This window comes from Grampus griseus, assembly GCF_964374135.1.
Source record: "Grampus griseus genome assembly, chromosome: 5".
Classification (NCBI taxonomy): Eukaryota; Metazoa; Chordata; class Mammalia; order Artiodactyla; family Delphinidae; genus Grampus; species Grampus griseus.
The window spans coordinates 15,946,899-15,973,557 of NC_138998.1; the positions used below are offsets into that span (position 1 = coordinate 15,946,899).

Consider the following 26,659-nt stretch of genomic DNA (forward strand, 5'->3'; position numbering starts at 1 on the left):
AAGCTTTTAAAATTTTGGATGAAAAGTTTTAAAAATTCTTACCATATTTTTATTTTTTTATTTTTTATTTTTTTGCGGTACGCGGGCCTCTCACTGCTGTGGCCTCTCCTGTTGCGGAGCACAGGCTCCGGACGCGCAGGCTCAGCGGCCATGGCTCACGGGCCCAGCCGCTCCGCGGCATGTGGGATCTTCCCGGACCGGGGCACGAACCCATGTCACCTGCATCTGCAGGCAGACTCTCAACCACTGCGCCACCAGGGAAGCCCTCTTACCATGTTTTTAAAATCATTTTTAATACCTCCCATCACCTTTAACATCCACATCTAACACTTGCTATATCCTGTGGACCCAAAGCCTGTCACTTTTTCCCTAGCACACATGTCCCTTTCATTCTCCTGTCATTGTCCTTTTTTAGTCCCTCATCTCTATCCTACAATCTCCACTTCATCCTATGTATGTCCTATTCTTCCTCTAAAAAATGTCACTAAAACACAACTCCTGTACAGTTACTTGCCAAAGCAAATGTTTCCTAATGTTCCCATTGTGAATCAAACTTACTACCTGGTCCTCAGTGCCCTCCAAAGTGGAGCCCCTATCTCCCTTTCCCACCTGATTCTTCGTTTCTTCTACCCTGTTAACTGCCCCTCCCTAGGCCTTTTCTCTCTCTTCTCTTACTTTCTACTCATTCTTCTAGCGTCTCCTCAAATGCTGTAGTAAGTTTTACTCTTCTGAATTATTCCAAATGTTTACAGTTTCCATCTCCTATCAGTACCCAACACAAGTGTTTTTTAAATTTTATTTTTATTCTTTGACGTACAAGCATGGGTTCTAGAACTGGACTACCTTGGTTCCGCTCCTTGTTGTGCCACTTCCTAGTTAAGAAACCATGGGCAATTAACTTTGTGCCTCAGTTTCCCCATCTTTGAAACCGAGATATTAACAGTACACATCTCATAAGGCTGTTCTGAGGAATGTGTGAATTAATTCATAAACTTTACCCTGGCACAAAGAAAGCAGTTCAAGATGTTAGTAATCATTGTTAAAGCTATTAGCCTCATCACCATTCTTTGTACATGACTGCAAGCAAGACAAAAAAATGGTTAAAAATATGGACATTGGAATAAAGAAGAAAAAAGATCTCACAGCTCTGCAAACTACCAAAAGTGTTTTCTAGTCATGCTAGTCATCTTTAAGATAAAAGTCATAAGGAATATTTTACAGCTGTCGGAAAGATTAAATGAGATATTTTGTAAAGAAATGTATAGCAAGTGGCACTTCTATTAGTAACATGTTTATAATTTCACAGATGTAAGAATTAAACAATAGAAAGAGTAAATGGTTTTTCCCAGTCCACACACCTAGTCACATCTGGTTTGGTGAAATAAAATCTATACATTGTGAGACTTTTGTGCCCCACCTCCCAAAGTCTATTACTCCTTTCAAGATGTAGACAAAATGAAATAAATATATAAAGATACGATAATTTTTAAATGATAATAATAACATCAGTATCACCTCTTATATTTACAAAGTGTTCCACTTCTCAAAACATGTTACCCCCAAATGAGGTCTGTTTTTGTTGTTCTACCTGCACTGCAACAAAGATTGTACTTTCAAAACAAATTTAGATATACTGTTTATAGAAACTGATGTTATCATTTCATAGCATGGCTTTTTGAAACTAAAATTTAGTAAACAGAAATATCAATGAGGGAATCTTTGTGCCGAATACTGAGTTTGCAAACTCAATGGCTCAGAGCTTTTTTCTCCAACTCCCCCCCCCGCCCCCCCCCCACCGCAGCTAGCCATTTGCCCTCCTATTATATCTGTGGCCTGTGGCCTAACTTGACTATCACCATCCCACCCCATATCCTATCTTTCTACTAGGATAAGAGCTAGCCACCCACATAGAGTGCTAAAAGGTCATTGTAAAGGTAATTCTTTTCTTGTAATCAGATAAGACAGAAACAAATAAAATGTTAACCTATCATTATTACTATCATCAACAATGCTGATAAACAGATTGTTGAATACTGGATTAGATTAAATTTTTTGGATGCAATAAGCTGTGTATGGTCTGTAAGTTTTAATACTAAGTCAAGTTCAAAAAGTATCTTTAGTGATGTTCTAAATATGAATATGAATTGCTTAATGCCTTATTTGGCATTCTTGTTATTTAACCTGCTTTTGACGTGTTTTGACTATTAAACTGTAAAGTCTTTCACTGTTTAGATTTCCTCACACTCCCACTGCATATACTATTGTTACCATACATTTTTCGAATTTTCTGAAAGAGTCTATTCAGTCATAATCATTGTAGACAATGTCAGTATGCGGGGATTTGGAGTACAGTAAGTATACACAATGTTACCACATCTTTCACAATCATGTACTTAAAATATTCATGAATTATTTTTAAAAACCTACAAAATTGTATTCACAATTGTGACACTTCTACCAGTGCCTGAAATCATCAGCTATATCTTGTTTTTCTTTTTTCACTTTTCTTCTATTCAACGTCACATTAAATTGTATACTCTGGCTGTCTCTGATTAAAATCTCCCTGCTAATATATAGTTCTCTCATTGCTGTTCATTATATATTATACGTTTCCTTTCCCAAAATGAAATCACTGGGTTTTTGGTATATTTTAGTATTACTTCCACTGCTTAACTTTAGTATATAGATTTCTTAGCAAACAACCTTGTAATTATCAGCTTACTTTTAACCTAGCTTTCTCTTGAACAAATTTTCTACATCCACTGTTCACCCCATTTACCCACTTTGGTTTCTGATACATTTGTAACTATCTGGTGACTTCAAAAACTGATATTTTATGGTATTCAACGGTAATACTAATGACAAAGCTATCAATATTTTAGTATAGGACGTTTGGAAATCTATATATTTCTACCAGCAAAAGGAACTAAATAAATGAACTAGAACATGTATGAAAATTATGTCTGGATGTTAAATGTATACATATGAACAATATGGAAATATCACTAAATAGATATAATTAATGCCGCTTTAACAGAATAATATTTTTATAATGTTAAAAAATAAAGAATACCTTTTGTTTTCCACTATTAATGCGTTAGAACTGTTTGTTCCCTTTATTACATGTATTGGTCAGAGCTACATTAAGACATATCTTCCCTTATCTCAACTTCCATACCATGTTACCTAGCCTCTGCTTATGAAATATCACTTTCCACTTTACAGTTATTTTCAAAACTCTTATTTCCCCTACCAGACTGCCACCTCTTTGAGGAAAAGGTATATCTTAAGTTTGGCAAATCTGACTGAACATAGCTTGCTATTTTTGCCAAAATACGTATTTTCCTATGAATCAACTTTACAAAATAAAATAATATCTCAAATCAGCATGCAATGTTCATTTCACATGATTAAACGTGTTCCCATGATCCTAGAATCTTGTTAACTCTTTAAAACAAATTTATTCTTAATTAAGAGCTTCCCGACTATTTTAAAAGTGGAAATATAGCGAAAATCCAGTCTCAAGATAAATTTTTTTAAGAATCCTTTAGAGGAAGAAATATTGTCATTTTGTGAATTCTGCTAAAGAGGGACTGGAATGGAGTTGTTTTTTTTTTAACATCTTTATTGGAGTATAATTGCTTTACAATGGTGTTATCACAATTCTTTTTAATAATATTATGTAATTTAATATCCAGGTGATTTGAATAAACTGGCATTGCCTTGGGAAAAGTTTTATCTTCTAATATACATTCACACACAAATTGTATCCACACTTGATGGGACTATGTACCTTATTAGCTATTATTCACCTCTTTGGGTATATGAAAGATACACTTCTCGATTTCTTAAAACAATGTCCAAAGAGATGACAGTTTTCTCCTTTGGAGCATATACACTACTTGAAGCATGATACTTATTTCAGAAATACCTTCACCTTTTAAAAATAATTGATCTCAGTGGAAAAGTAATTTTCCACTCTATCCAATATGCCTACATTTCATCTTGAGATTAATATATCCTGAACTCTTTTTGACAAAGGATCGCCACAGAATCCTAGAGTAAGATCTCAAAAATAGTGGGAAAAGTAACAAATACAGAATGCCTAAAACTCTAACATAAATTCTTCAAAGGATTTTTATGGACGTCACAGGCAGAAGTGATAAGATGCCTCTCAGAAAACATGAATAATTATCTGACAGAGATCTAATGAAATCATTAAAAGACTAATAATAATATGTAGAAAACTATAATCTCGCATTTGCTAAGTGTTTTTCCAAGGATATAGCTGTAATGCTTATATAAATGTATATTTTTATAATATGAAAACACTACTACATAAACCCCGAGTTCCCTACCTCAACTCTAAAAATACAAAGTACGTCTAGAGACTTTTAGTGCCCTATGTCAATAGCTCTTCTTGAATCCTCTGCGCTGTGATCAATAATTCTCCAACCATTAGTGAATCTGCTCCATGACTCATCAGAAATGATCTACAAAGTTAATGGGGATGACTGTCCCCCGCAGGTTCCACACATGCATTGACACTAATGGCAGTTATGCCTCCTGTAGGTGGGGGACAGATTCAAGATGGCACCAAGCCGGGAGGCAACTCTTCCGAGATTCTCCATAAAACTTGCTCCCTTCCCCGCCCCACCCCCACCAAAGAAGAACTCACTGCATCCAACCTGTCTTATATTTTTGGTATCCTTCAAGGAAATAAAAGTAAGCGTATGTTATATGGATGCAAAAGAACCACGTTTTTTTTCAGTTTAACACTCACTGTGCATGGCAAAATGTACTTCGGTTTTGAAAATATCTGAAAGGAATGTTTCCAGGTCCTAGGCCATTGTGTTTTGTTCACCAGTCAGATGCTTTCTCAAAATGTGTTCATATTATAAAGACAAGGTCTCTGTGTATAGGATTCCTCAAAGCCCAGAACATTACTACAGAAACGTATTCTTACCTCTCCTAACATTCAAAACAATGCCCTCTTCCCTCCAGGTGAAAAATCTTTCTTTCTTGTGAATTCATTAATCCTCGATTAACTTACAGTCAGGAGTTTGGACTTATTTGGGGTTTTATTCTCTAAAGGTGGAAAGTCACAGCAAAGGAAAATATATATGAAGCATTTGAAGATAATTGCTATTTACTGAAAACTCTATTTTAAAATTTAAAAATAAATTTTAGTGACTCGTTTGTGTTTGGTAACTTCAGGACAATGATAACTATAGTGTCTCTAAAATGTTCCTAAGTAGCAATCATACTCTATTCTGGCCTTTGAGAGGTGTTAAGACTCATCCCCTAATTATAAGCCTTTTCTCTGTTATAAACTAAATAGTAGTTTTGAGGATACAAAAATAGATGTTAGGTGGTGTGTTTTCTCAAATTTTGGTTACAATGGATAAGAAAGATGAGGTATTCCTATGTATAATAAACTTCTTTAGCTTGTAAAAATAAAAATCCTTTTTATTGTGTTTTGACCAGCAAACTCCTTAGGCTTTCTACCAGAATAGTGCTTTCTTGCGTTATTCTAGAACAGCCCTGTCCAATAGAAATACAATGCAAACCACACTTGTTATTTTAAGTTTTCTAGTAGCAGTATTTTTTAAAACGTGAAAAGAAACACGTGAAATTAATCTAACAATATATTCTACTGAAACCAATATATCCAGAATATTATCCCTGCCACATATAATCAATATAAAAAATAGTATCAGATGTCTTATATTCTTTCTTTTGTACAAAGTGTTCAAAATCGAGTACGTATTGTACACTTAGAGCAAACCTCAATCCAGAAAACCACATCTCAAGTGCTCAATAGTCACATGTGGCCAACGGCTACTGTACTGGACAGCACGTTCTAGATTCCAAAAATATGAAGCTTTTTGGCCTAAAAGGCCACACACTTTAAAATCTCCCTATGTAACATCCTCTGTGATCGGTATTGCCATTAGGATTTTATATTGAACCAAATATTTAAGTGACTATATTTCACTTCCTTCTTCTGCTCCCCTGACCTTCATATCTACGGCCCACCCTGATGCCTCAGAGTGTAAGAAACCCCAATCACCTATTCTTTTCATCTTCTTCTAAGCAAGATCTGAGATATTCTCTAATCTCTGCATCTTCTATCACCAAGCAGAAAGCCAGAAGGTGCAGCAAGGCTATTCTCTCTGTTTCCATAAATAGATATATCAAATACAGGCCTAATGTATGGCGACAATGATAAATGCAAGGGCGATTTTTTTGCTTACAGTAAAGACAGGAAATTTTATATAAAAAAGTAATACACCCTTCCTCAATCAGAAATACGATTTTACTCCCTCCCTCCCCCGCCAGGAGAAACCTTGAGATATTCTGTTCTTGTTCTGGAACAGAACCCAGTGTTTCATTTCATACGAATTCCGTGCCCAGAGGAAGAACAGAATGTTGGAATCAAAATTTAATGAATTCAACTTGGAGTCTAAGTTTGCCCCAAATGTGGAAATGTAAACACAAGCAATAATATCTCAAACCATAAAACACTTTGGATTCTCTGTTGGCATGGCTGCATAGAGTATCACACACGATGTGTATCTGCACACAAATTTGTTCTTAGTTACGTGAGGAAAAAAAAATTAAACTAGGCACATGTGAGGTTTTCTGAGTCTCTTAGTAATAATACAACCTGATTATTACGTCTTTAGTGACACTGTAATTATAGACGAATGGATAAACAGGTTTTCTGGTGCTGACCCAACTTGTTCCTTAAAACACAAAAGGCAACTTTTGCAAGGAAACCCCCCACTGAACAAATAAAACTAAAAGCTTTGTCTACCTTTTGAAAGAAGGCCTAACAACACGCTAGTAATCCAAAAAAAAATTCACCCCCGTGCAAATACACAACACTGATGAAACTCAGAAAGCTGGAGATTTCCTAAAACACAGTTCGGAGCTGTAGTTGTCACCAACTTTAAGAAAGCAAAGATACAAGTGACAACAATGTGCTTTCACAGGCTACAAAATAACTTTATTCAGAGTCTCCAGCTATAGCACCGTATCTAATACATTCTAAGGACTGAACTAAGTATTCCTGGGATAAATTTTACAGTCTTTGAACTTTCATTTTAACTTGTCTCAGTGATAACATTTTATCTCAACAGCAAGACAGGGAGCAACACCAACGCTCTCAGGAACCCACAGAGATAACATGGAGTGGCTCACTTATGCTGGTATAGAATAGTTACGTACTAACTACCCTCTGGGTATAAACAGGCACTGTGTTCAAACCCAGGAGGGGGGAACACCGTGTCCACTGGTGTAGTATTTCAAAGCACATTGCAGACGGCCTGCAAATCCAAAGGCATTAATTATGACTTCTCTCTCACTGTATTAATTTGTTTGAGAAATTCCTCCGAGTAGGACAGAGTTTACCATCCATTTGCTATCGGCTTGTGCCTGGGCTGGTGGGCACGCAAAGTAAAGGCAGTGGCAATAACCTTTCTGGCAGCTTCTTACTCAATCTTAATCCTAGGGAAGTGCACTCCACGGAAATACAGCACAGAATCCTAGTAGCCGCATATTCTCCCGGCCCAGGAGAGATTCAAGAACACAATTACTCTTCCAGCTTCACCACTGTAGTTGTAAAGTGCTGTGAGAGGGGCAAGCATAAGCTCCACCATATACCTGCTCGTGTTACAGGCTCTGGAATCAAAGTATTCTCACATGACACATTACTACCAATAACAGATTCCGGCTCCGTTTAAAAAAAGAAAAGGGGTGGGGGGGGGGGGAGGCCGCGCTACATATTTGTCCTGCTTTTGTCTAAAAAACCAGAACCCAAGTCCTAACTACTTTTCATTCTTTTCAACCTTTCATGAAAGCAATTCAGTCCACTAACTGCGGCTCCACCCTGAGAGCGCCTATACTTACTTTTCTTACAGTTTTTGAGTGACGCACTACAAAACGATGGGAAAAAAAAAAAAGAGCCCTCTCATGCAGGGCTTCTTCCGCCCTGTAAACTTGGCAAAAGGCAAACTGGACTGAAATACAGCACTCTCCATATAAGGAAGCCCAGCTAAACATGTCATGCGTAATTTATGGGTAGCAGGCAGAGAATTAACCTTTGCGTGCACATATTTGGCCCAGATGAAAACCGGGCTGGATGGCAGCCCCAGGGGCAGGGATGCGGGATCTCTTGGGAGAAACCGTGGCTCCCATCGGATGGACTCGCATCTCCCCCCGACAAAGGTCGTTAAGTTGTAAGTACACTTCCACGCACCTGTTTCTTTTATCCGCCACCACCACCACCACCCCCCTTCTTTCTTTCTCTTTCTTTCTCTTAGGCTGCCAAGTGGGAAGCTGGCAGTGCTGACAGTGTCCGCAGAGCCCAGAGAAGGGCTCCTCGCAGCTGGGCTGCAGCTGCAACCTCCCGCTTTCCCTCTAGCTCGAGATGGTGTGTGATAGGAAACCATCCAGCGTGCTGAGCCGGCCCAAGCGTCCTCTCACTTCCTCCTTCAGCCATGTACAGCCCCGAAAGAACACGAACAATGCAGAGCAGCAGACCAGCGCTAGCAAACTGTGAAAATGGAAACTTACCTCTCACATTTTTTTTTCAGAGGCAGCCCGACTGCCGAGCGAGTGCCCAAGGCATTGTGGGAGTCATGATTCCAAGAGGCCCGCGATTTAAAATTGAACTTGTCAGTTCCCGGTCACGGGAGCATTGTGAGCGCCACAACTCATTCAGCTGCAGTGAAAAGACTGTTGCATGTCGCTGTGCAGCCTCTTATCGCCGAGGTCTGGTTTCCGCTGCTGCTGCGCGGCCCCTCCCCCGCCGGCCCAGCCCCACCAGGAAGCCCTGGGCGGACTCGTCGAGCCCCGGAACCCACGCGGCGGCGAAAAAAACGCTCTTCAACTTTCCGCCGCCCCTCGGCTCTGCTCCCCCGCCACCTCGTCGCCCCTCAACCAAACAAAGTCCGCTGGGGGTGGTCGTTGCCACCCGCCGACCGGCGCGGAGAGCAAAAGGAAACCCGAGCTGGAGCTGGCGAGGTGCATCCCCGCCGCCTCCCGGTGGTATCTTCCATCTTATACGTTCAGCATTATAACCTCCGAGCTATAGTGCAGAGAGGACGCACCGCTACTACTTTCTGCTCCTTCCGACTGGCTGAGCCGACAAATCGGTTCGTTGTTGAAAGAGGCCCGTGGATGGGACTTGGTAAGGCAGCCGGCAAGGTTAGACTGAAGGTGAGTCTCAAAATCAGGATAAAACAGTAGCAGCTGGTGGGGCTGCCGCGTTAAAATGCACCACACAGTTTTTGAACCTGATGGCCCACAGGCGGGAAAGACATCCGCACGACTGCCAGTGTGTATCTTTCTCCAGTAACAGGGTGTCCACGGTTTTGGAATTCCTTAGTAAAACTTACTGTCACACAAGCACGAACACTCACATACCGGCTTCCCATCTACTTTGTAAATAATATTTGGAATGTGAAATCCCCTTCCTTCCCAACTCTGCATTATATGATTTATAGAAAGAAGAACCCCCTCTTTCAACATAAAATATTCATTTTCTGAAATACTGTAATAGTCCAAGGCAAATAAGTCATATCATTGCTGGAACAAAGGAAACCACAGCCCCAAATCATAATTCACTGGGTGTCGTAAGATGGAACTTGCCTTCACTTTGAATAGAAAGAATCCTGGACTATCATTATGTGATCAAGTTTTAGAGATTGGCGCGGGGCGGGGGCAGAACTTCCTTTGGATTTAGGGAATAACTTGTTCAATGACGATTCTAATTAAAAACATTTTTTTCCATGTTTTGGACACAGTTTAGGACCAAATGCTAGCTACTGTGCGATGTACTTCCTACAAGTTTGTTAGGCTGTGTTAGAGAGGGTGGGGACAGCTTCAGGAGGAGAAGGAAAAACATCATGAAAGGTGCTAAAATACAAAAATACTTCTAGAGGCATTAATAACAGACTTGCGATCTCGACCCTTGGCTAGGTCCACAAAACACTGAGTTAATATTGTGCACTGCTCCCTTCCAGAACAAAGAAATTAATTAGATGGTGCCACTTCTCAGTGTTAATCATTGAAAAGTACCCAAGTGCACACACAGTGGAAGCAAATTTAAAAGGAAACCGACACTTTCTCAGAGAACAGGGATGGGCATTCTCTATCTGCCAATTGGTAGCTACCCCAAGCTATGAGGACTTCTTTTCTTCTAATTCAGCATTCATTTCAACAACTACATCAAGTGCCTGCTATGCCAGAGATTCAAGAATGGATAACACAGAGTTCCTACCCTCAAGGATAATACCTCTACCAAGGAAGAGGCTACTGAAGAGAAAAATAAACCAATTAATTCCACCTGAAGGATAAATGCTAAAATGATGAAGGCAAGCCCAAGATGGGCCTGAGTAGATTCAAGAAGGCTTCCTGGAAGAGTGACTTTAACAGGTCCCTTGAAAGGTGTGTAGCAATTAGTAAGATAAAGGGAATTGAGTCCAGGTCCACTGGAGAAAAGAGCCTGGCAAATACAGTGGACCTGCCAGTCTTTCTGTTAGAAGTGCAAGCCGGATACTTATAGGAGAGTGGCAGCAAATGAGCTAAAAGTAGGTCTGTGTTAATCCAAGGGTCTCAACTTTACTCTGAAAACTGTGATGATCTAGATGAGTTTACACAGCAAGGAGATAGGTGAAATTTGGACTTGCATTTCAGAAAGATCCTGTAGCAGCAGCTTGGAGGGTGAATGGGAGTGTAGGGTGGAGGCCGATGGAAGAAGGGTGAATGGGTGTGGACAGACTGGAAAAATGACTCATGCAGGGAATGAGGAAGGGAGGAGACTCCCAAGTCCCTGGCTAAGCCTACTGGATTGTTTGCTACTTGCTTTTTAATTTCTCCAGTTTGCCTCCATTCTCCTTGACAATAGACCTTGACTTCTAAGCTGGGCCACCTATGCCTGTGCCGGCAGGTGGGTGCCCTCACTGGCTTCCATGTGCCTCTCCTCAGAATGTCCAGTGAACCGCTGAGGGCTAATCCTGGTTGTAGGAACTTATTTTCAATTGTTCTCAGACCCTTGCAGACTTCCAGGTTAGAGCTTTGGTGTTCTTCTTTCATGTGGGTTAGAAAATTCGCTGTTGGGAGCAACATGGTGAAAAACAAGACTTTGAACCTGTGTGGTGCAAGAGTGGAAATTATTTTTCCACTTCAGCACTGGAGGAGGGGAGACGTTCTGGGAACAAAAGAAAAATTGAAGCCGAGACAAATTTTCTGCTCCACTGAACAGAATACAAAGAAATACAAGAAAGACCCTTGAATGTTAGAAACAGTAGAATAAACATCCTAGTAAATGACAAAGAAGAGAGGAAAAAATGTTATTTCACATAAGAAAACTCATACAAAACAATGGTCAACCTAGGACTCCAAAGTGAGTCAAAATAAATGATGATATAAAACTTCATTGCCACTGGTTTAGCTTAATTTATTATCATTGATAATACTATAACATGAATAATGACATGTAACATTTTGAAGCAGTGCAGCAAACACCAGATCATATGTTAAAAATATTAAATCATGTTGCCAGCTTTCAACTACCAGTGGCATTCTAACCACATTTCAAATTGTGGAAATTATTAAAAAATCATTATAGTAATAAAAAGTAAATAGTTCCCATTTATAATACCAATCATATTCCCTCAGTGCTAGGATAGCATTATGGTTTCTCTTCTATGAAGTGTAGTGTTCATAGTTCATAGGCTCATGAGTAAGTATATCTATAAGTATAAAAAGAATGTCATTTGTGGGTGGAGAGGGAAATTATAGAAAACAATTTCAGATGAAATAAAACTACATTTTCAGATAAAGGAAAGAATATTCACTGCAGTTTCCTGAAATATTTCAGACCATTCAAGTCTTAATTATACCAATGAATCCCAATAGAAATACAGTTAAGGAATATGGTTTTCAGAGATAACATCAGCTACCTGGTTTACAATAACACAGATAAAGGAAATGGTAGCATTTATCTTTTTCATTCAAATGAGAGTCTTTATGGCACTGTGTAAGCGTGTGTGTGTGTGTGTGTGTGTGTGTGTGAACTGTATCTTTCTTGTCCTACACACCACATTTCTTTTTTTACATCTTTATTGGAGTATAATTGCTTTACAATGGTGTGTTAGCTTCTGCTTTATAACAAAGTGAATCAGTTATACATATACATATGTTCCCGTATCTCTTCCCTCTTGCGTCTCCCTCCCTCCCACCCTCCCTATCCCACCCCTCCAGGCGGTCACAAAGCACCGAGCTGATCTCCCTGTGCTATGCGGCTGCTTCCCACTAGCTATCTACCTTACGTTTGATAGTGTATATATATCCATGCCACTCTCTCGCTTTGTCACAGTTTACCCTTCCCCCTCCCCATATCCTCAAATCCATTCTCTAGTAGATCTGTGTCTTTATTCCTTACACACCACATTTATAGCTCAGGAAGCTCTCACTGCTGTCCAAATATTTGCCTTTTCTGCCCCTCCCCCAACAAATCATCTAAATGAAAATATCCCAAGGTACGCTTCTTAAAACTCGAAATATGAAAAGGTCTTGAATCACAGATCTAGGAATACTGTTATTATACCAGAGTAAAGAGAATCCATTACAAGATAGTGTCAAAACTGGGACCCAAATTCAGGCCCCATGATTTTTGACCCATGTTTAAATATAGATGGTTAAGAGAAGAAGCTGCTGGAAGGCAGTGAAGAATTGGAAACACTTTCATATGATGAATCTATTTTAAGTACATGCATTAAATATATCTCCATTCAGTTTCACAGCAGGGAAGGGGGTGGAAGCATTCTTCTGTAGCCTGGATTCAAACTTGTTCAGATATCTGAACAAATATACTTAATAGAATTGTGTGAATTTAGTTTATCTAAATTTAGTTTAGGACCTTTATATATTTCACATATCAAGTAAGTTTTTAAAATTATGCCTAGTATTTAAATATAAATAATATATATTCTATTGTGTGTATATATAGTATGTTATATAATAGAACATATTGCATATATAATATATATACCACTTAATGTACAAAACACATAAATGTAAAAATATATAAAACCAATATATTTGTCTTAAAATGTTTATAAAGATTAAAACTGAGTTAAAATATTAATTTTATCATGCATTTTTCAATTAACCTATTTTACCTAAAAGTTGAATCTAAATCTTCATTATAATCATTTTAGTATCTAGAAATAGGGAAATAGAAAGCAAATACGTTTCAGAATTAAAGGTTTAGAACCACAGAATTTTAGTAGAGAATGGACATTAGAGCCCATCTGGCCCTGTTCCCTTATTAGACCAGAAAATACTGTATAAGTAAATTGGAACCATGACAGAGAAGAGCTAGCATCAATGTCTTCTGATTCAGGCCATTTATTTTCATCATTTTCTTAAAGACACTAGGACAACAAGAATATAGGCATAAGTGCTCCCCAAGTTTAATGTGAAGAAGAGCCACATTAGATTTCTAGGAATATAATTCTTTCCTCCTCTATTTCTTCCTTGTTTTTTCTTTTTTTCTCCTTTCCATTTTTCCATCCTTCCTTCCTTCCTTCCTTACAGAAAACACATTCACACAATGCCTCTGTTTCACAAATGTTCATGGAGTATCCACTGTGTTAAGTAAGTCCTGTTCTAGGCAGTATGGTTACAGAAATGAACGACACATCCCAATCACTTCCTTCAAGGAGTTTACAGTCTCTTAGAGGGAGACAGGCACTAAACAAGTAAAGAATAAATATGTAGAAAAAGATAAATATCTGAGGCAATTTCAGATGGAGGTAAGTACTATGAAGTAAAAGAAAGCAGGTTGAGGGGAAAAGGAGGGGAGGCTGTGTTTGTTAAACAGGATAGTTGGTCAAGGATTGAGATGGTCAGAAGTAGGCAGAGCCGTGGGAACTGTAGGTCTAGAACCTTGAATCCTGAGCTCATGCTAGGGCTGGAAATCCCATGACTGATAAAAAACGAATGGGATACCTAACCTCAAGGAGTTTACAGTCCAGTGAGAGAATCGATGAATCTTAATAAAATTAATCACACTCAAAATGCAAAGCTCCAATCATGATAATTTTGCTCAGCGGGAACCATTGACATGTTTGGTTATATTGGAGTTGGGGGGGCCAGTATAATTGGCACAGGATCCAGATTTGCTTTTCACGGAGATAACTAGATTATACTTGACTGCTGTGTACAGGAGCCTGATAGTCTAATCGCAGAACGGAACACAGGCGATACACCGCCGCTGAGAAGGAGAGCAAACCAGAAGAGTGGGCTCTGGCCAGGACAGCAAAGGCAGCAAATGGCTGAAGACCTGAGAGAAGAGAGTGATTTAGTTGCCTATAGCAGTGAGATACAGTAAACATTAGAATCTTCCATCTCAGAGCTGAAGAGAATCCATAAGATGACCAGCTCCAGGCCTTGAGAGAAGTGAAATGTGTGTGTGTGTGTGTGTGTGTGTGTATGTGTGTGCGTGAGAAAGAGAGATTTATTTCTTCCCTCAAGTCAACACAGGATAGAAAACTCAAAATTTCTGAAGACAGAACATTTTCATAAAATTCAGCAGTGATTCCAGTTCCCAGAAATAGACACTGATAATATTAGTTTACTTATTTCCAGGTTTTCCTCAACACATTTTTTTACACAATTGTTATTGTACTACATGTACAATTTTGTGCTGTTTTTTTCCCCACTTCACCTCATAATATAACTTTATAAAGCAAATAATATCTCCATGTCATTCATATTCATTAATAATCCTCATTTGTCACATAAAGTAACAGAGACTGGAGAATTGACCCCTGACCAAAACCTCACAGTTAATAAGGGGTCAAGCCTCCTGCCCCACAGTGCAGCATTTCTGAGCCTACGTCCCAGATCCTGAAGTCATGTGTCTAATGTGTAATACATTTCTATACATTCTTATCTAGGATATACACACTGTCTTCTAATACAGACTGTCATTAAGGAAAAGAAAATGTACACTAATGGTCTTTTAATAAGTAAAAATGTTACAAAAATAATTATGAAACAGATACCAGAAGGTCAAAATGGACATATTACCTATATTATGTTACCTTACAATATATAATTACATGTAATATTGTGAAATATTTTCTACCATCTCATAAAATGGTGTGCTGTGGTTTAGCAGAGAGTCTCCTTGTAATCTTTTAAAAACAGTATCTATTAGATCTAACAGTATAAATGTTATAGTGTAACTATCTTATGGACTGTAATCCAAACATTTCTACATGTTAACTCTGTTCTATGTAGAATAAAAGCATCTGGAAAATGTGGCCATTGCCTCATTTCTTCCTAAATGCAAAAAAAAAAAAATTGAAATTGTCAATAGCAAGGTTGATTTTTCTTTTTCTAAACATCCACTGTATCTGTCTACTCATTTATTTCTGAAGTTCCTTTCTTTTGGCTTCTATGATATTCCACATCCTTCTTTCTTCTCATTCCTTTGTGTGGGTTTTCTCTCTCTGGATGTTTTGTCGGCATCTCTTATTCCTGCTTCCCCTTCTGTTTCCAGAAATTACCTTCAGACCATGTTTCAAGTGATGTCCTAAAGCAGGGGTCCCCAACCCCTGGGCCACGGACCAGTACCTGTCCATGGCCTGTTAGGAACCTGGCCGCACAGCAGGAGGTGAGTGGCAGGCGAGCGAGTGAAGCTTCTTCTGTATTTACAGCCGCTCCCCATCGCTCGCATTACCACCTGAGCTCCGCCTCCTGTCAGATCGGTGGTGGCATTAGATTCTCATAGGAGTGTGAACCCTACTGTGAACTGCGCATGTGAGGGGTCTAGGTTGCGCGCTCCTTATGAGAATCTAATGCCTGATGATCTGAGGTGGAGCTGAGGCGGTGATGCTAGCGCTGGGGAGCGGCTGCAAATACAGATTATCATTAGCAGAGAGGTTTGACTGCACAAACACCATAATAAATCCGTTGCTTACAGACTCATATCAAAACCCTATCAGTGAGTAGCAAGTAAAAAGAAGCTCAGGGCCCCCACTGATTCTGCATTATGGTGAGTTGTATAATTATTTCATTATATATTTCATTATATATTACAATGTAATTGTATAATATATATATTATTAAAATGTAATAATAATAGGAATAAAGGGCAGAATAAATGTAATGCTCTTGAATCATTCTGAAAAACCATCGCCCCTCCACCCCTCCCCGGCCTGTGGAAAAATTATCTTCCACAAAATCAGTCCCTGGTGCCAAAAAGGTTGGGGAGTGCTGTCCTAAAGGGACTTCTGAATAAGAACAACTTTTGTCACATGAATAAATGGTGGGAGCTTCGTATACACATCTTTTTTCTCTTCTTCCCTCTTTGCCTTGTTCAGTAGTGTGGGAACTAAGCAGTACGGTCATAAATTAATTCTAATGTCTTAATGTAGGCATCAGGGTGCACCCGGCTGCTCCTTGATTCATTCAACAGATATTTACTGAGCATTACGTCTCAAGAGTTAAACGGCACTGGGGACATGGAAATTAAGATCTCTTCGAGGTGCTCACAGTCTAATCTAGTAGAGGGGGATAGACCTAGGGAAAAAACCCCTGCACATTTGGAAAAGAGTGTAGCAAGTGAAATAATTCAGTTAAACCCATGTGCCAAGCAGATGGCAAAGAGGATAGGGCTGGGCAAGGCCTTGCTCCTCATAGACTCCCAACCAGCCGGCAAATGGTATAATTACCTGGCACATGTTAAGTGCTTGACGGCAGAAAGAAAGACACCGAAAAGTCAGGAAGAGCCATTAGACAGACAAGCGACGTGACAGTAGGAACACTTTAACAAATCATTGCCCTAGCAACGTGAGGGGAAGTTTTTCTTATTTTTCATGCTGCCATTATGTAAAGCCTACTGAGTGTCAAGTCTAGTTCCCAGACGCTGTGGCTGCAGACAGGCAGGCTTCCTCACCCTGCCCTCAAAAAACTCCAGGCCGCCCTTGCAGCCCTTGCAACTCTCTCTCTCTCTCCTTGTTTCCCCCAGACCTTCAATAGTAAATCCCCAACTAGGTGATAGGAGATTATCTGATTAAAGTCATTCACACTAAGGCGAGAATGAGGCTTAATCCTTCAAAAGTGTTTGCTCTGACAAAAGGACAGCTTGTTAACCCTAATGAACTGCTAATAGGCAGAAGTTAGAGGGCTCTATGGATCTCTCCTCCTCACTTTCCCAGACTCCCCCAACCCCACGTCCTTGGCTTTCTATTTCCCCTCCTGAAATAAGGGAAACTGGTGAATTCAGCAATATGATGGATTCCTATTACACACATTATCTCTTTGAACCCTCACAAGAGACGTGTGAGATAGCATTTGTGAGGCCCTCCTAGAAATGAGGAGACTGAAACTAGGGCAGTGGTTCTTGACTTTGGCTACATTTTGGATCTATAGAGTGCAACCGTCTATCTCTGGGTTGCAATTAAATCAGAATTTCTGGGAGTGGCACCCACGCACCATTTTTTTTTTTAATATCCTCAAGGTTTTTATTTATTTATTTTTGGCTGTGTTGGGTCTTCGTTGGTGTGTGTGGGCTCTCTCTAGTTGCGGTGAGCGGGGGCTAACTCTTCGTTGTGGTGCACCGGCTTCTCATTGCAGTGGCTTCTCTTGTTGTGGAGCACGGGCTCTGGGTGCGCGGGCTTCAGTAGTTGTGGCACGTGGGCTCAGTAGTTGTGGCTCGCGGGCTCTAGAGCACAGGCTCAGTAGTTGCGGTGTATGGGCTTAGCTGCTCTGTGGCATGTGGGATCTTCCCGGACCAGAGCTCGAACCCGTGCCCCCTGCATTGGCAGGAGGATTCTTAACGACTGCACCACCAGGGAAGTCCCCACCAATATTTTTTTTAAGTTTCTCAGGTGATCCCGCTATACAGCCAAGGTTTCCTACTGCTGAGCTAGAGTTTATGAAATAAAATCCCTCAGAATCAGTGGCAATGTATGGACCTGCTCTGTTCCCTCCCCTTGGCAAGTTTGTCTGGCACGATAGAAACAGTGTTCTCTACAGGAAACATTATCTCAAATCGAGTTTAGGTTTGCCCACATGCATGTAGAAATGCAGGAGGCAGGCTAGTTGTGGGGAGGTTAGATGCTGCGGCACCTTTGTCATGCACCTGGTTGGACATGATGCTCCTTAGGCCACCAAAATATGTCTCACTTTGTACCACGTAAGCATCAGTGACCTGTGGGCTTAAAAACAAGCTAGAGAAACAATCAAGCCCACACAGAGGATAATCCTACATGTTCTATAAGGCTTAGGTTGCTGTTTGCTTAAAATTCTATACCCTGCCTCTTTCTAAGAAATTGTTGAGAATGACATCAGGGCCTCTGAGTATCCTGGGCCACTTCCTTTTGGGTTTATTTATATCAGACTAAAGAAAAAAATATATATTCTAGAATATATACATATATGTATATGCATACCTATATATGAAAATGTTATATGAATATACACATATATATGTATATATATACTTTTTAGAAATAAAAAGTCTTTGGCAAATTTTAGTATGTTTTATAAATTCACTCAACAAACTAACATAGTTAAATCATAAATACAAATAAATTAATAGGACATTTCTCATTTGAATCTCATTTGCGGGTAATGTTACAAGTCTTAATTTACTGTCTTTGTGAATGTGCCGTCAGCCAGAATGTGGCTCTCCTGGCCACACCTGGCTGGACTCAAATGCCTGTATTTCTGTCACCGGCTTAGCAATGAGTAACTGCTGACAGGACCTGATCCCATCTAGCCTTCTCAGTAATTTATGTATTTCTAGACAATGTTGAACATTCTTCTCCCTTTCAAACTTTTCTGGCCGTAGGCCACCAGCTCACTGGTAACTGCTGCATTTTTCCCTCTAAGTCGTTTTGCTGTCAACTTTCCTATCTGGTCCACAAATAGTCACTGAGCACCTGGCATAATTCTGGACTTTCCTGGAATCTGAGGCTACAGGGTGTGTAACACTGGACCCCAAGCCTCTTGAAACATACAGTCCCACAGGGGCAATAGATATGAAATAATAAGTAATTATAATCAATTAAGTAAACAATACAAATTTGCAAAGTGTAGTGAAAGGGAAGGAAAAACATGTGAATAGGTGAATCTAAACTCAAAAGACAGACAATTATTATTTTTATGATCTCCCCTTTATTTCACTGAATTCAAACATCTGAAATTATAGCTCTGTGAGAGCCATCACAGTACTTAAACTACACATCTACACTGCTTGAATTCCTCCTCATTTGTAAGACAGAATTCTATTACTGGTTGTGTGAAACAGTGACTTTATTTCTGTTAAGATGAAGGGTGTCCACCACACAGCCCCCGAGGGCAAGGTTTAAAGAAATCTCTGACTGATCATTACTACTCTGCCCTTGCTGTGTTCTTTGGTGTTTACTTTCATTCATTTCCTGGGTTTAATCTTTTAAGGCTATGACATCTACAGACAAAGCCAGCTTCTCTCTCACACTTTTGGAGAGTATAGTATGTCAGCTTTTGAATTAATATATGAAAATCCACTTGTATTATCTTTGTTTTTGTCAAAGTTACAGGACTTTTTTATCCTTGTTTCTGATGTAAAAATTTTCTTTACTATTGCTGGATATAAAAGGTAATATGTGCTTATTTTAAACAATGTATCAAGTGCCTTTGATAGGAGTTTATTAATTCTGTTCAGGTGCCACCGTAAAGATGTTTATGCATGATTATTCTAGACTAGCAATAGAGTGGTGGTGTACAACTCCTACCCACATGCTTACTCCCATGCACAATGTAACTTCCTTCCACAGCTTCAAGACGCCCACGTTCCTGCAAAAAAAAGCACTTTCCTACCTGTCATTTAGTCTTTACAATTAAATAAAGAAAAAAGTAACTGTATAAAAGAGGCTGGCCACCCAGAGCCTCTCTTTTCATAAAGTCTTTCTTCTCTAAAGATACTCTTAATTACAGACTTAGCCAGAACAGTTTTTCTCCTTGTGATGACTTTGAAGTCTGTTTATTCTTACAATATACTGGTAGGTCTTTCTTGGAAGAAGCTGTAAACACTTCGTCAGGTCCCTAAATACTGAAAACTCTACATGGTCCCTGGGAAGTTAACTCAGATTAGACTTAAGCTTGTAGAAAAGGGCACATTTGTCACCAAATATCCAATTTATGTGAGGCACCCAAATTATCAGGAAAACGGAGTACATGGATGACACTTGGCACACATTTGTTTATCTTCCTTACCATGATGGAAGAAGACAACTGAAGCAAGTCCATTTCATTTATGACTAACTTACTGGGCGACTAAAGGGAACACACTGTCTACTTTGGGGTTATTGGCAACAGGTATATACATGCCAAATATGACACATGGGCCAGTTTCCACTGGCAACAGTCACGGCTGCTGCCACCTTGCCCCTCTGCCTGTGCTGTTGCATGCTCTTGAAACAAGGCATATCCGTCTCCCCAGCCTCGTGCAATGACCTGTGTTTGCACCACACTCTTTAGAAGAATCAGGTTAAACAACGGGGGTTAATTTTTCCAAAGCTGCTGCTCTGCCCATGACCTTGGCTCCTGTGAGATAAAAGAGTCTTTGGAGTCTACTAGACATGAGATTATGGACAGTCTCTCCAAGTCTCAGTTTCCTGTGAACTTAAAACGTCTACCTCATAAAATTGTGCTGATGAATGACTTCATGAGAATTAACCTAACATGAGTGAGGCATTTGATAAGTTATAGCTACTGTTATTATTTTAAGTGGATAGTAATTACAAATTTAAAAATCTAGAATATTTAAAGAACAAGCTCAGTTTAAACTTCAAGTCTTTTCAAAATATGGGGATTAAAATCACATTACAACTTTAAGAAATTTACAGCTATTTTTCACAAAATGAAAAGACAGCTCCTCTTACAGTTTTTTGAATAGACAGGTAGGATGTAATTAAAAAGGGAATCCCAGATGTTCCCTGGAATGATAAACAGGCACTTGAGAAACATCTCTCTTAATTGGCCAGTGAACAGCTTTCATTTGTCCAACTTTCCCCACCCACTTTACAAGGGGAATCATAAGAAGGACAAGCCAAGCCAAGCAAAAGGCATCTACCACTTTAGGGACTTCCCTCGTGGCGCAGTGGTTGAGAATCTGCCTGCTAATGCAGGGGACACGGGTTCGAGCCCTGGTCTGGGAAGATCCCACATGCCACGGAGCAACTGTGCCCGTGAGCCACAACTACTGAGCCTGCGCGTCTGGAGCCTGTGCTCCGCAACAAGAGAGGCTGCGATAGTGAGAGGCCCGCGCACCGCGATGAAGAGTGGCCCCCGCTTGCCACAACTAGAGACAGCCCTCGCACAGAAACGAAGACCCAACACAGCCAGAAAAATAAATAAATAAACAAATGTGGGGTTTAAAAAAAAAGAGAGAAAAAAGAATCCACCTGCCAATGCAGGGGACAAGGGTTCGAACACTGGTCCGAGAAGATCCCACCTGCCACGGAGCAGCTAAGCCCGTGTGCCACAACTACTGAGCCTGCACTCTAGAGCCCGTGAGCCACAACTACTGAGCTCACGTGCTGCAACTCCTGAAGCTCGTGTTCCTAGAGCCCGTGCTCCGCAACCAGAGAAGCCACCGCAATGAGAAGCCTGTGCACCGCAAGGAAGAGTAGCCCCCTCTCACCGCACCTAGAGAAAGCCCGCGCGCAGCAATGAAGACCCAACGCAGCCATAAAAAAAAAAAAAAAATAGAGTTTAAATTAAAAAAAAAAAAGACATCTACCACTTTAAAGAACAGTTTATATGCACAGTTGCATGGAAACCACTTCCTTTGGAACCGTGCGTGAAATTGTGATTTTTTTTTTAACCCAGTCAAAGCTGTTGCCACAGGATAAAAATTTCGTTGTCTACTTGCTTCTTTTAAGTAACTCTAGTCAAGAGATCCTTTCAGACATAGCTTCCCCTTTTTCAGATTTTACTCCTACCTCCCTGAAAAAAATATATCTCTCAACTTCATCACAACGAACATGCTCAGAACTCTATGAGGAGAAAATAATGATTATGTGTTGCTAAGTACTATTTAGTAACAAAGGCTTGGACCACAGGAATGATGACATCACCCGCAGAAAGAGGAACATTTACACTTTTGAAAGAGATTCTTTTCCAACATGATGGGTCACCGTCAGAAGAACAAAGCCAAATAAGGCAGGAGGAGAGTCTGCTTGGCCTGGAGAAAGCATTCTTAGCATCCAATTCTGGACAACTATCCGCCCCAAGTTAACTAAATAGAGTCACACCCCAAGCCCACGTGTTCTTTCTGTGCTTCCCTCCTGAATCTTGTTCACGTCAGCAAATATGTACTATTCTTATTGCAGAAAACCTGCAACTCCATAGTTTCAGTAGCTTTGCTTCTTGGTTAAACTGCCCAACTATGGTACGTGGCAGGTCAGAGAGTGGCTTCATGTTTCAGGACTGGTCTCTAATATTCACACACTGCAGATATTCATGCATTTATTCCCTCATGCACTTGGGAACCACACACCATCTCACACTTTGCATTAATCCAATAACATGGTCAGTCATCACACCCACATATTTACGTTATAGGATGGAATGCACTGCTTAAATAGCACATAAGTCATTTGCACCCCTCCACACTTCTCAAAACTGGTAGCATAATGGTTTTCTATTCAGGCATTGTCAGGAGTACTCAAAAGTTAGCTTCTGACTCCTACAGTATGATGTCTGCCTGCCTTGGGGAAATTATGATTGTGTTCCTCTCCACCCCACCCATTGCCATCCTTCTAGGACATACTCAGCTCAAGGTCAGAAGTAGATTTTTTTCTTTGTCAGCTCTTAACCCAAACCAGACAGAGAAGCAGCCATACTAGTTGTAATTCATTTCTTAAGTATAGGGGGAGGCCAATCGTTCTTAAATATTGAGTTTGTTTACGCCATTAAAAAAAAAAGAATATGTCCTTTTCAGTAAGCTAGCTTATATTCCCTTCCCAAATCATACTCCACCTCCCACCTCCCTCAAAAAGTTGTGTCCAACTAACTCTAGGATTTAAGTGGTAGTAATTGGGTCATTTAGAGCTCTTGGGATAATAAAAATAAATCAGAGGAAATTTATAATTACCATGGAAAATGCAAAGTAAGTTACTACTACTTAGAAGAGGAACAGGTTGATATTGCAAGGGTCCCTATCATCACTGGCACTGTGATTTAGGAAGAATAAACAAAGGAACATCTGTTGTCTCCAGGCACTGGAAAACAGCCTTTTCTCTAGTCTTTTCTGCTTTAGATCCATGCAGAAACGAAGGTACCTAATGACCCCATTACCAGACATCAGTGAACCTATCTTCAATGACCACGATTGGGGTCAGTTAGTCCATGGCAATCTTGCTGAAAAATCTTAAGTTGACAAATTTAAATGATATTTGAGACCTTTTCACTTTTATCAAACGTCACACCTATTATGGAAATGAAAAGGCAAGAAAATGTAGTTAACCTCTGAAGGTAAACTTAGCTTATCTGAAATTTATCTAAATATAATAATTTATCTCCTAAGAAAGCTTTTGACCTATGTAGTAATTCCTGCTTCTCTTCAAACAACAGCCTTTCCTGGCCTGTGTTAAACATAGATAATGAATGGGTCATTCATGTACTCCTCTACCCAATACACACATGTGCATGTCCTTGCAAATATTTGCTCACACTGTACAACTCCTTTCCTTGGCCTACAACGTAGGTTCCCTGGCCCTTTGTCCACCTCAGTTCTCCTTAGCTTCATCTTCCACTTCCCTCCGAGGACTGGACTCTTTCTGCTTCTCAGATATGCAGATATGCCAAACTCATTCCTGCCTCTGCACTTGCCCTTGCCCGTTACTCTTCCTGGGCCACTCTTCCCAGAGTCCATGGTTCTCTCAGCCTTCTCATCATTCAGGTCTTGGCTTAAATATTACACGTTCAGAGAGGCCACCTCGGGAGGCCAGCTGTCTCTCTGTCCTTCTACTTTGCTTAATTTTCTTTGTGATGCTACCCTCATCTGAAATTCCCTTTTAAAAAATTTACTCGTCTATTGGTTTACTCATTGTCTCTCCCCACTAGACTGAAGGGTAGAATGTTGAGTGTAGAATCTTGGTCCTGTCCATCACTGTTCCCCCAGCATCTAGAACAGTGCTCAGTGCATGATGCTTGATGTAGGAATACATGAATAAACACACTTCAAAATGAAAACAGAGTCTTCTCACAAGAATTAAAAATCTTCTCTTCACATAACCCACTTCCTGAGAAGAACCACAAGGTCAGGGTCACCAAATACCTCGTGTGGGAGGACCGTAAAATAGAAAAAAAGTTACCCAATATTAAATTCATGTGATATTAACATTTTTTTAGTTCTTTGAAACTTTTCTGAAATTTTCCAAAAAATTTATTATCCCTTTTCTACCGATTAAATGTTGATGGTTCAACTTTAAAGCTGATTCCTTCAGGAAGCCTGTGCCATCACTATACCCAGAAGTATAGCTTTCAATTATTTTGACGTCGCAAAAGGCATATAATATATCTTATATATTTTTCATACTGGGTCTCAAAATCCACTTCTTTTAATATTTCATCTACTAGATTGTAAGATTTCTGAGGCAGGGATTATACCACATAGTCTATAAATTTCTAACAGTATCTAAGCCACAGCTCTGCCTACCTTGCTTCTCAGTAAATAAGTAGTAGAGGCAGTATAATACCATGATAAAGACCCAGCTTAGAGAAAGACACACCAAGATCAGTTTTGTGACCATTATCAAGCTACCTCTCTCTGAAGCTCTCTCTCTTTTTTCTCTTAAATCTGTAAAGTGGGAATAATAGTACTAATTTTACAGTGTTGGTGAGGGTATTAAATTACTCATGGGAAGCACCTGAAATACAATAATATTTTTAAATGGTACTAAAAAATAGTACTGAAAAGTGACATACAATGTTACTAAAAACTGGTGCTAAACGTGTAATAAAGCTATTATCAGCATCATCACCACCACTGTTATTTGGAGCCTAATAATCTCAAGAACCAAGTTTTATGTTTATAACCTTAAACTTGACATTTTGCACAGGCAAAAAAAAAAAAAAAAAAACAAAACCCATAACAGTTTTCCTAGAGTAGCTTTATAATCCACTTCAAGACCAAAAATAGAACCAGGAAATAATTACAAAACAATATGTGAATTGCATGCATAGCCATGAGGACGGCACAGCAGATGGTTCATCAAGAAAGTATTCTGGAAGGAGATTGCTCTTCCATCTGGCCTGAAGAAAGCAATGAACCCTAACTGGCCAAGAAGAACGGGCGCATGTTTTTCTTGGTGGTGAGGGCATGGGCAGAAAAAGTGTAGAAGCCATGGGGCAGCAATGCACAGCAACTGCCCCTCTGGATTCTAAGAGGGTAGCGGCAGCCGCTATGAACTCATCTCTTTTTAGCTCAGTGGAAAAAAGCCAACACACACAAAAAAGAGAACTTCTTGGTCCATTTGTTGTCTCCAGGGACTACTTTTTTGTTTCAGTTCCTTTCACTCAATGGTAACAGAAGTATCCCCACCTGACAATTGCATGGCAGTTTAGAGCACTATCATAACCTTGGCTTCTTCCAGACAACCTTGGGAGATAGCTGTTATTTTCTTATTTTTTATTTTTTTTTGTTTTATGCGGGCCTCTCACTGTTGTGGCCTCTCCCGCTGCGGAGCACAGGCTCCGGACGCGCAGGCTCAGCGGCCATGGCTCACGGTCCCAGCCGCTCCGCGGCATGCGGGATCTTCCCGGACCGGGGCACGACCCCGTGTCCCCTGCATCGGCAGGCGGACTCTCAACCACTGCGCCACCAGGGAAGCCCAGCTCTTATTTTTATTATGCCTGTACATGAGGCTTAGAAACATCAAAGCCTTTTGCTTAATGATTTATTTGTGTACCTACTATACTCCATGCAGTGTTCTAGATACTGAGGATATATCATGAACAAAACAGACCAAATCCCTACCCTCACGGAACTTACATTCTAGTGGGAGGAACAGACAATAAATAATTGAATAAAGAAATAAAGATGAATATTTTATTTAGTATTAAGTGCTATCTAGAAAATTTAAATGGGAAAAAGGATAGAGAGTGACTGGGATAGGGACACTACAATAAAATCTTCGGTTGGTTATGGAAGACAACCCTTTGGAGGAACAAACATTTGAGCAGAGGTCTGAATAAAGAATGATTGTGTCACAATAATACATGTGGGAAGAGCATGCCATGAAAAGAGAAGGAAGAGCATGTGCAAAGTCCCTGAGTCAGAAATGAGGTTAAGATACCCTAGGAGCAAAATGAAGAGTGGAGTCAGAGCATAGTGAGTGAAGGGATGAGAAGTAGGATATGAAGGAGGAGATGTAGGTGGAGGACAGGACATATAAACTATCAGGAAAAATTTGAATTTTATCCCAATTAAAATAGGAAACCATTGAAGAATTTTGAGCAGCGAGTTATATGATATGATTTATGTTTTAAAGAGTCATGCTGGCAAGGATGCATGGGTAGAAAAAGCGAAATTTCTCAGGAGGCTAGAACAAGATCAGAGATGCCTTCAACAGAGATGACA

The 26,659-nt window shown here is 39.9% G+C and overlaps 1 protein-coding gene across 13 annotated transcripts in view; it reads right to left on the reverse strand.

Annotated features, from left to right (window-relative positions):
- Nucleotides 1–26,659, reverse strand: part of MBNL1 (muscleblind like splicing regulator 1) — a 245,691-nt gene that overhangs the window by 168,592 nt on the left and 50,440 nt on the right. For 2 of the 13 annotated variants that reach the window (XM_082654718.1, XM_082654728.1), the window contains exon 1: nt 8,581–8,968. The exons of 1 other annotated variant lie outside the window; for it this stretch is intronic. The gene's annotated coding sequence lies outside the window, so the exon portion shown is untranslated. Of the gene's footprint in view, nt 1–7,914; nt 8,001–8,580; nt 8,980–26,659 lie in introns of those variants that run through there. 10 more of the 13 variants (XM_082654723.1, XM_082654717.1, XM_082654731.1 and 7 more) reach the window with 10 other exon arrangements.